The 11,356-nt window shown below is 41.4% G+C and overlaps 1 protein-coding gene across 2 annotated transcripts in view; it reads right to left on the reverse strand.

Annotated features, from left to right (window-relative positions):
- Nucleotides 1-2,334, reverse strand: part of LOC133993806 (prolyl 4-hydroxylase subunit alpha-2-like) — a 29,429-nt gene extending 27,095 nt beyond the window's left edge. For both annotated transcript variants that reach the window (XM_062432897.1, XM_062432896.1), the window contains exon 1: nt 2,236-2,334. The gene's annotated coding sequence lies outside the window, so the exon portion shown is untranslated. The remainder of the gene's footprint in view (nt 1-2,235) is intronic.
- Nucleotides 2,335-11,356: the final 9,022 nt, after the last annotated feature.

Here is an 11,356-nt window from a genome sequence, read left to right on the forward strand (position 1 = left end):
TTCTTTTGGAGCTTTATTATTATTATTTTTAATCTATGAGCTATTCGGGGGTACTGGAGAGGAGGGTCCGTCGGATAGTCGAACCTCGGATCCAGGAGGAGCAATGTGGTTTTCGTCCGGGTCGTGGAACTGTGGACCAGCTCTACACCCTCTGCAGGATCCTTGAGGGTGCATGGGAGTTTGCCCAACCAGTCCACATGTGCTTTGTGGACTTGGAAAAGGCATTCGACCGTGTCCCTCGGGGGGTCCTGTGGGGGGTTCTCCGGGAGTATGGGGTATCGGACCCCCTGATACAGGCTGTCCGTTCCCTGTACGACCGGTGTCAGAGCTTGGTCCGCATAGCTGGTAGTAAGTCGGACTCGTTTCCGGTGGGGGTTGGACTCCGCCAGGGCTGCCCTTTGTCACCGATCCTGTTCATAATTTTTATGGACAGGATTTCTAGGTGAAGCCAGGGCGTTGAGGGGTTCCGGTTTGGTGACCTCAGGATTGGGTCACTGCTTTTTGCAGATGATGTGGTCCTGTTGGCTTCATCAGACCGTCACCTCCAACTCTCACTGGATCGGTTCGCCGCCGAGTGTGAGGCGGCCGGGATGAGAATCAGCACCTCCAAATCCGAGTCCATGGTCCTCAGCCGGAAAAGGGTGGAGTGCACCCTTCGGGTCGGGGATGAGATCCTGCCCCAAGTGGAGGAGTTCAAGTACTTCGGGATCTTGTTCACGAGTGAGGGAAGGATGGAGCGGGAGATCGACAGGCTGATCGGTGCGGCGTCTGCAGTAATGCGGGCTCTGCACAGATCCGTCGTGGTGAAGAGAGAGCTAAGCCGAAAGGCGAAGCTCTCGATTTACCAGTCGATCTTCGTTCCTACCCTCACCTATGGTCATGAGCTTTGGGTAGTGACCGAAAGAACGAGATCGCGGGTACAAGCGGCCGAAATGAGCTTCCTCCGTAGGGTGGCTGGGCTCTCCCTTAGAGATAGGGTGAGAAGCTCGGTCATCCGGGAGGAGCTCGGAGTAGACCCGCTGCTCCTCCGCGTTGAGAAGAGCCAGATGAGGTGGCTCGGGCATCTAGTTAGGATGCCTCGCGGACGCCTCCCGGGTGAGGTGTTCAGGGCACGTCCCACCGGTAGGAGACCCCGGGGAAGACCCAGGACACGCTGGAGAGACTATGTCTCTCGGCTGGGAACGCCTCGGGATCCCCCGGGAAGAGCTGGACGAAGTGGCTGTGGAGAGGGAAGTCTGGGTTTCCCTGCTTAGGCTGCTGCCCCCGCGACCCGACCCCGGATAAGCGGAAAGAAGATGGATGGATGGATGGATGGAGCTAACCTTTTAAACACAACTGAACTGCTATAGCTGTCTTTGAATTCAACTCAAATTAAAGGCTTGGTTCGCCCACTTAGCGAGAAAAGTGATCATTTCACTCCCCACTAGTGCTACCAAGCTATGCAAACAGTGTTGGCTTTTTTTTTTCTTTTTTTTTTTTGCCCAAGATTTCTGTCACCACCCCCTAATAAAAAAGGATGTGACGTTCACAACAATAACAATAAAATATAATCAGCAACATAATGTCTATAATCTTCTAGATAAACCTAAGACCTCACTTATAACAGCCTTTCAATTAGAGTTTGGGTAAAAGTGAGCAGACTCTGGGCCTTGCCTTGCAGCCTGCTCATCATCTCCAGCTGGACGCTTACCAAACCGGTGACGTCAGCACAAGACAGTTGTTTCTAGAAATACCCACCTCAGCTCTCCGGGTCCCGACTTTACCACTGCAGCCTGCTTTTTTGGATACATGTGAAGACGCTACCCTACCCAAAAAATAAGGTCAATATCCAACTCACAGAATGTAGCCTTTTATAAGTTAAACGCCATGTCATGCGACGCTATGTCTGAGATGCTCCGCGGCAAAACTTTCTCAAAAACTTTCTCCACTTTCGCTGTGAAACATTGTAACCCGACAGCCACACAGAGAGTAACATTACAACGCAACTAACATGTCGGAAAGGAGCGCAGACCTCTCAAAATAACCAGCCGCTGTCGATTTACATTCTTGGCAGTACAAATCTATCGCTGATACTATGACACCAAAAAAAAGAAAACAACCCCTGTTGGACCCAGTTATTGACAACCATCCCAGCATGTTCGGAAGGACCCGAGCTCAAAGCTTCAGCCCCTCTGCCACTGATGTAAAAAAAGGGGTTTTGTTGCTAATTATTATATAATATATGATATTTGTTACCTTTATTCTCCGTGGATTTGAAGATTAACGTCACACCTTTGGTATGTAGAAGCAATATCGCTACGCACCCCCCGGTTGTGAATAGGACTGAGTGGTTTTGGTCGCTGCCACGTACAGAACCTCCCGGAGGGTTTACTGTAATACGCATAATATATGCGCAAAGACATTCCTATCTAAGTATTTGTGTGTTGCCTTCAGTACACCTCGTAAACTCGTTACTTTTAAGCTTTAGCTTGTATATTCGACTTTCACTTATGCAAAAAAAAAAAAACTCACCAAAGCTAACTTTCTGGACAAATCACAATCATTCTACTAGGATGCAATTTTATTTGTAATTCAATTGATCTGATAATTTAAAAAAAACTGTACTCAAGCAGGCTACATTTCGATGCAAGCCACTTTAACTGAGTATTTTGTTACTTTATAGCAACCCCTAGCCTACATATCACATACAGATGATTGTGATATGTAGTTTGTTACTTTGTTGATTAAGATGTTATGAGACATATCATCAGTTCATAAAATATGACACACTGTTACAGACTAAACTACCCAGCACCACTGTGTAACTACAACATCCTACTTACACATGAATGCATCAGTAACAGTAATCCTATAATATACTAGTCACACTGGTGTTAGACTTCATTACAAATACTTTTTAATTTTTTTTTGTACTTAGTATCAGCTGTATATTTTGTTGATAATGTATCTGTGCAGAACTTTTACTTGTAGTATTTTTACACTGCTGTATTGCTTTCTTTAGTTAGAGATGTAAAAAATTGGTTTGCAACTGAATTTAACATAAGTATGTGTCAGAGAGTTGTGGTATAGCTTAAAATTCACTCATAAAATATTCACCAACCAAGGGTCCTACAGTTTACATATAGTATATAATAAGGGTAGCCTCTAACCATCATGTGGCATGAAGAGATGTGAGTATACATACTTTCCAATGGCTCAGTGACATAAAAAAGGCAGTGTATCAGAGACATTCAATATGCAGCTATTTATGCTTTAACACTGAAAGAAATTACAAGATTTAAGTGTGCCAAATAGTGCATGACAGCAATTAAATTCACACTTCGTGAGTATTGTGCAGATAACACATATCCTTTTGCTACTATTTACTGGGTGTAAGGGTGTATCAACACAGAATCACTCTCATTCCCCTTCAGTTTCTCTAATGGAAAATATTAGCCACCAGTGTGCCCAATTATTATGTATTTTATTTATTTATTTAGGCTATTTATTTTGAGATATACCATGTTTGTTCTCACCATGGATTGTGTTCAGTGACCTTACTGGCAACAGCTTAGGGTTGTGTTCATAAAATATGAAAGTATGCATTATGTATTTTGCCGCTAAACATTAATAAGTAAAGATTAAATTAATTGTTTGTGTTTTCCTCCGATACTAATTTCTAAATAGTGCTTCCCTTTAGGTAATCACTTACCACTCCTCCAAAAGCACTGTCAAATTCTAGCAAAGGATTAGTACAATTCATCTTTAATCATAATAGCCAATTAATATTTACTGTATGAGTGAGTGATGGATTGATTTTTTAAAAAAGCCTTTCCTGTAGACCTGTGATTTATTCCCAATCCCTAAATTTCAGTTGGTATTTCCAGAGACCTTTGAAACATGTAAATTTTGCTCTTTGCAGAGAATAATGGAGGCTTATGAATGGAAGATATTCTAAAGCCTGTTTTGCCCATAAAAGTAAATCTTTTAGGATACTTACGGTAATGCAATCCATGCACTCGGTCACGTTTACAGTTTGGATCTGGGTTTCTGGGGCTTGTTCTTTGGATGGACTGAACACCATCTGTGAAAGATATATAGAATGAATGAATGTATTTGATGATAATTTTTTTTTAAACACATGGTACATGTCTACTACACTGCAGTCATTACATACACTGAAATGAACCGAGGATGAAAACGCAATAAAGCCCAAAGGCTTGTTATTTCCATTGCGGTCTCCTAGCATAACACTTCATAAGATAAAAGCAAAACAGACACACCAACAAACCATATTTGTGAGGTGTTCTAACTTGCGCTTTGCACTAGTAATCGTTGCACTTTGTAAGATTTGCTCCAGATATTTCCTAGGAAAGATAACAAATTATGTTAAACCAACAGCTAAAACAAACACTGTCTAAGAAAAAGACTGCTATTTCCAAAATCGATTCTGTCTTATTGGTGAGATAATTAGAGAAATGATTCCAAACTTAAAGCAAGTAATTTACACAACAGACCTAATGGTCACTGTCACACCAAGTTTAGTTGCAAAGCATTTTTCAACAACAAGGTAAAAGAAACACACAAATATGTAAATACAATTTTAAAAAGAGTTAAATAGGGAAAAAATAACAAGCTAACTAGAATAGGACACATAAACAGGAGACTAAAAGTTCCAGTGCAGTGCAAAGGTATGACTAAGAAGCCCGTAATTTGATGTAATAAAAGGCAGTCGCAGACAGAAACACCTTAATTAAGAGAATTAAGAGTTGCAGCCGAGCTCAAGATCTCTGAAAATTAAAAGGCAAAACAAGTAAGAGGGCTCCTTACAGTAACTGTTCACCCCATGATTTTAAACCTCTGAAGCGGAACAATATAGCTGCACTGCTCACTAATGTCCACTAAGTGTCAGCAGAATTCAATGGATTAAAGTTCTGAATCTTATACATTAGGTACTCTTAACTTTATAATTCTCAGACACACTCACTATGTATGACCTTCATCATTGAATTGGCAAGATCATCAATGACGCCCAGAAATTTCTTGTCAATCTATTTTTTATGTTATACATAATGTTACATCAGTTATTTTGATGAATGTGGCACATTTTACTTTGATTCTGCATTAATGTGGCCAGCCACACCTTCTCTACTCACACTTGTTACCCTTGCTGTAATTTTTTAATCCAAACTAACTGCTTGGTTTGCTTGTTGTAACATGCAATGATCCGTGCTTAAGAGGTATTTTTTTCCAGCAATATCTGCCTCTCTCACAACAGGTGACAACAGTTTGCATCAAGAAGTTTTAATTAACTGGGCGTGAAGGTTGATGAGCAAAACCACTATTTGATGCACTTCACTAATGCTAAATAGCTTACAAGCTATGAAAGAGTGACCTGCAAATACGTGTCATGCTCTTTATGTGTTGCCAACAGGTGTCACTCTTGTACTTATTGCTTATTTCACACTGTAATGATTTATTATGCATTGACTGTAATCGCTACCCTTCACATTATCTAGTACATTTTCAAGATAAGTGTCAATATAACACCTATCTTTGCTTAACCTTTTGTTTGTATTCCCCCATAAAAAACAGAATATACAGAATCCTATAACAAATCTGGCTTTGTTGACACAACAGGGTGTTTCTGTTGTTATCTAAACACAAAGGTATTTTACTGGCACGCCAAACATCAGGTAATTTCCACACCTCAGTAAAAGCTTTGTGCTACAAATAAGGATGTAAAAATATGAACTGGTAATTACGCATAGAGAACTGAATGTCTGGCATGCCACAATCCCTGACATGCAGAAACCAATCATAAAGTAGTAAACAAATACTGTAGTAAAGCAAGGCTGAATAATGTGTCATCCATCTTTGATTTATAGTTTTGGAGACATTTTTTTGTGAATATGACATCAGTGCACAACATATGTTTTTTGGCTCCGTCTGGAGTCAGTGGCATCATGTTTTGGAGTGTCACATGATGACAAAATGACTACAGAAAACCAAGCATCTACTTCCACCCATTCATTTAGCTGACGTTAAGGTTTTCCAGATGTTTCAAGCGCCTCCATATGTTAAGGCTCGATCCTGTACTCGACTTCGGCTGGTAAGTCGTGCATCTAAAAGGTCACAAAGTCAAAGATGCTCCCTTGTTTTTTCAGAGATGATTTAGGGAGGGCATACACACTGAGAGACAGTAAAGTACATTCGTACTCTATCTGGTGTAGGCGACTATCTGACCTTGTGCTTGAGGCTGGGTGATTGAAAGTGAACACACACAGAGTAAGTTTTGGGTTTCAGATGCTTTAATCAAACCTCATCAGCTGAGCTCGGGGGCTTGTCAGTGACTCCAGCCTGTGTGCCATTTATTCCACCCTGGTGGGAGTTTAAACAAGTGTGTGTGTGTGTGTGTGTGTGTGTGTGTGTGTGTGTGTGTGTGTGTGTGTGTGTGTGTGTGTGTGTGTGTGTGTGTGTGTGTGTGTGTGTGTGTGTGTGTGTGTGTGTGTGTGTGTGTGTGTGTGTGTGTGTGTGTGTGTGTGTGTGTGTGTGTGTGTGTGTGTGTGTGTGTGTGTGTGTCTGGTCCACTGACTCCAACCAGGTAATGAGGCAGAAAAAAGACATTAAAGCACACAAAGGAGGGATCATGCAGTCTGCTGTGTGAGGGAGCATTCCCATGAGTGAGTTTTCTGTGTGTGTATGTGTGGCCATCGACTGAGGAAGAGACACATCTTTTAGTTCAAGACTGAGATGTCCTTAAACTGTAGCAGGTTCAAATAACGCATTAACAATTTTTTGAAGCACATATGGCACGTTTTGTTGTGATGTGTGTCATTCAACTTTTGGGGACACATTTCAAACTAAAGACCAGTTAATTTTTCCAACTTAACCAACTGGGGACAAAAGGTGTATCCCCAGTTGGGAAAAAAGATTATTTTTGCACCAGTGGTTAAGGTTGGAGTTAGGTAATTAGTACTGATGGTTAGTGTAAGGGTAATTCTTCCAAAAGTGACGTAAGTAAACATTATGCAGTGCTTCAGACTGTTTAAAGAGCTTGTTTGGTGCTTGTGTGTGTGTGTGTGTGTGTGTGTGTGTGTGTGTGTGTGTGTTTCCAGCGCCAAGTAATGACTCAGGGCTGGCTGTTCACTCAGTACCTGAGGATTGGGTTACATGGGCTGTCTGTCAGTATGGACAAAATGAGCCCCCTCGGCACAGCAGAAACAAAGTGTTGGTCACACCACACTGATGTCAAACACTATTTTGAAATAACCCTTCCCATTTGTTTTTGAGCGTGTGAGCGTGTGAGCGTGTGTGTGTGTGTGTGTGTGTGTGTGTGTGTGTGCGCTTGACACCAAATACCATTAGAAATCACAAGAATGGTGTGTGAAGTTGGCCTGATTGGTGTGTTATTGAGAACTTAAGTGACAGCATGTGAATCCATCCATTTTCTATACCCACTTGTCACATTCAGGGTCAAAGGAGGAGCCTATGGGCCCAAGTTACACCATGAAAGTGTCAAAGTCTATCATAGGGCTGACACATACAGAGAGACAACCATTCACACATTCACAGCTACAGGTAATTTGGTATCACCAATTAATCTTTCTGTGTGGAGTTTGCATGTCTTTGGACTGCACTAATCACAGAATCACCACATCCCAGTCTGTGAATGTTAATCAACGTACGTCTGTACCATATGCAACCTCAAAATGTTCGTAATGATTGGTGACGTAAATAAAATAAAATAAATAGTTGCTGAGAAAATTCAGTATCCTGGATTAAGCCTGAAAAATCTGCAGTAACATGAAAAGATCTGGCATAAGCAATGGCTGAGTTTGAAACGACTAAAAAACTGGAAAAAAACTCAAATGAGAATCAAATGAAATAACTGAACATATTTAAAAATGTGAATAACCTACAAAAGTTGTCAACCCTTTCAACCCAATTCCTTTCTGACTCAGCCATTCCCCTTTTTTTATTGTGTGTACTAATGCATGTGCATGTAAGTACATGTGTGTTTCTAAGGGATATGCGGACATGTAGCTGTTTGCACACACCTAATTTGACTAAACACTCCTGTCACTGAAGCATTATCTAACTATTCAACATATCAGTGAGTTACGGCTTTACCAATGTTGACACAGCTCTTTCTAGTGAAAGAACAGGCAGCTCAAGCAGATGCAAACAGGTCAGAGCCTATTATGGTTGTGAAATACAGAAGGAAGGACGCATGGATGAGGCTTATCCTTGACCTGCCAGGTCCAGACTGGCCATTTGTTTAAAGGAAACGTGGGAGTTTGTAACGTATCCTCTCTGGATGATGCATGTGATACTTAGAGTTATGGGAAAATCCACCCAAATTTAGAAATTATGGGAAACAATCCTAAACAGTTTTGAAATGTGTTAAACATGTTTAAAATGTAAAACAGGTGACTTAACTTAATACAAAATTCAAATCAGATGGTGTAAATATGTGATCGTAAAAAAAAAAGCTTCTAATGCTGCTGCTCCTGCCCTGATTATAAGGTAAAATTTAGCCAAAGTAGCTAATAATAGGCAAGGTGTGCACTGCTCAGTGTTCCTTATAAGCTAGCATTCACTTGGATCCAAGGTAGCAGGGCGTGTTTCCACTCCTTCTTTGCAAAAGTCCTGGCTTCAAATGAAAGAGATGGCATCAACTGTAAGAGTTTCACACTGAGTTATCTTTGATGTGTGACATTCCAGTTAAAAAGTAAGTGCTCCTAAAATATTTGCCTCCTCGTGTATGTATGTTAATGTGCACTAGTCGTCCTTTGTGTGCAGTCACCAGACTGCATATGATTCACATCATTTTCATACTCATCAAATCATTCAGTGACCCCTCATGCCCCATAGATGGTGGGATTGTCATCCTGGAGCAGACCACTCCCATCAGGATAGAAATGTTTCACCATTGGATAAAGTTGATTTATTCAGAACAAATTTGTATTGATTTGCATTGATCCTTGCCCACAGTGCCACCAGACCTCCTCACTGTAGGGGTACAAAATTCAGACCTTTTCCTTTAATTTGCCACCCATCACTCAAATATTTTTCTCAATTTCTCTATAAAAATTAAATTCTCAGCCAATATGAGATTTGTATTTTTATACCTTTTTAACAGTGTGTCATTTCCCTCTTTGCCCAGCTAGGGATTACTCTCTTCACAAACAAAAAAGTATCCTCCTCTATGCTTTTTTGTTACTAAAAAGTGCTGGGTGTGAAAAACATTTGGCAACTATTGCAGCCTTTTAAACCAAACACTTCCTGGCACTGTGAACAGGTGAAAATTAGACACAAAGAGTTAGCTGTAACCCATGTTTGATCACAGATGTACAATATATGTCTTGATTTGTAATTGGAAGAGCAGAAGGAGCATATTCTGTCAGACTTTATCTATAGGTGGGAAATGAGCAAACAGGCCACCTGACAGTCTTGCCTGTGCCCAGTACAAAATGATCTCAGAGGCCCCAAACCAACCATTATTTTTTCTGTCAATCTTTCACATATAAATGTGAACAAAAACTGATTCTGTAGGATCACTGAGATTAACATATGTCTCTGATCCATGCTGCATTGACTCTGAATAGGGCTCAATACCCTCCTGCTCCGCTGTGACTGCCCTCTAGTAAACTGGCCCTCTCTCTCCTCTCTCTCTCCGTCTGACCGTCGGTGCAGCCTGAATGTCTCCTTTGTGTCCCCTTGCTAGCTCCTCCCGCTCTGCTCTCATCTACAGGCTGCATCTACAGGTTGCTGGCTAATTAAACATTTGACCTTCCGTGTGGTATGACAGGTCAAACCATTTTCAGGGTAAAGTAAAATGAAAAGTTAATTAGGTTGCTATGGAAATAATACCTTTAGAAAAAAGCAGTAGATATGTAGATATTTTATAATCATGCTACTTGTTGACAGTACAACTGCTTATTCCTGTATTTTCCTTTTTTCTCATGGAAATCTCAAAAATCTTGCTGAATGAGACTATTATCTCCCTCTGCAGGTCAAGATGGAGGAAGACATGGATTACAGTGATTATGAGACTTCATCCAGTCAGGAAAACACAGTCGACAGCACAGCGGACACAGAGCAGAAACGTGAGCATGGAAATATTTGTAAATAAGCTTCATAATTCTTCAGAATATATTGTACAATACATTGAAATTTCTTATAGCATTTAATTCTATTAATCTGGTTGCTGTCCTTGCAGATTTCACATATGTGGCTTCGTCTGACATTCCTGACTGGTCTACATCAGAGGAGATTTTCAAGCAACTTTTGGCACAGATTTGAAGTTTCACCTGAACACAGCCACATGCCACACATGTTTATATAACAGCAAATACCAAAAGTCATACCTGCTAATAAATGCTTGAATGCAGATTGTGATTACTCCACACAGTTACACACATTCACACTTGGAAGCTGCCCAGTAGAACCACAGTCTTATCTGCCGGCCACTGAAGTAGGTGAGGTTAAGAGCCTTGCTCAAGGGCACCTCGGTGGTGGTAATCAGGGAGGGTCAAGTGCTGCTTCTTCACTTTCCCTACCCAGTTTCATCCTGCCAGTCTGGGGGACTGAACTAGCAACCCTCTGGTCACAAGCTGGCTTCTCTAACCTTTAGGCCACCACTGCCACTAAAGTGAATCAAACAAATACTCTTGCTCTTTCTCTCCCTCTCTCTTCACTGTGATCTTCCAGACTATGACTATATAAGCATGGCCTCTGCCTCCTGTTCTTCCCAGCATGTAGTTTTTTATATGACTTGTCTTATTCTGCCTCTTTGGCTTATGTAATAATACCCAAAACAATAAATCTGTTTGGCGTAGGAAAGCTCCAGTTGGGCAAGTCCAATTGTTTCTCTTTCAGATTTGCCAGCAACTGGAGAAATAATCAGACTGGTTTCCAAGCATTTTAGACGGCAAGGGGTTCCTGAGCAATGAAGCATGCACCAGTCCTGGGAGCCAGGGAGTGAATCTTCCTCAGGTAAATGTTGCTAGTTTATGGCTCAGATGGACAGCTGTCTCTCATCACATGAAAAGACAAATAAGTCTGCCTGCAAAATAATGGCTTTGGATGATAACAAGTTAATTTGGCATCCAAATGATGGTAGTCCACATTCTGACCTTGGATTCTCTGTTTGCTTTACAGACAATGAACTAGACAACCTGCCACAGTACACAACTTTGGGCACAGACTTGGGCTCAACTCCAGCAGATGTCTTCTGGAACAACTTTTACCCACAGACTGCCTTCGGGCTCCAAGGGGTCTAGGGCATGGCAGGGCTCACTTCGGACATTTAAGATATTTTCCTGTCCATCATCTGAGCCCTTTTCTCAGTTAATCACCCACCGTTATACTT

The sequence above is a fragment of the Scomber scombrus genome, chromosome 14 (genome assembly GCF_963691925.1).
Source record: "Scomber scombrus chromosome 14, fScoSco1.1, whole genome shotgun sequence".
Taxonomy (NCBI): Eukaryota; Metazoa; Chordata; class Actinopteri; order Scombriformes; family Scombridae; genus Scomber; species Scomber scombrus.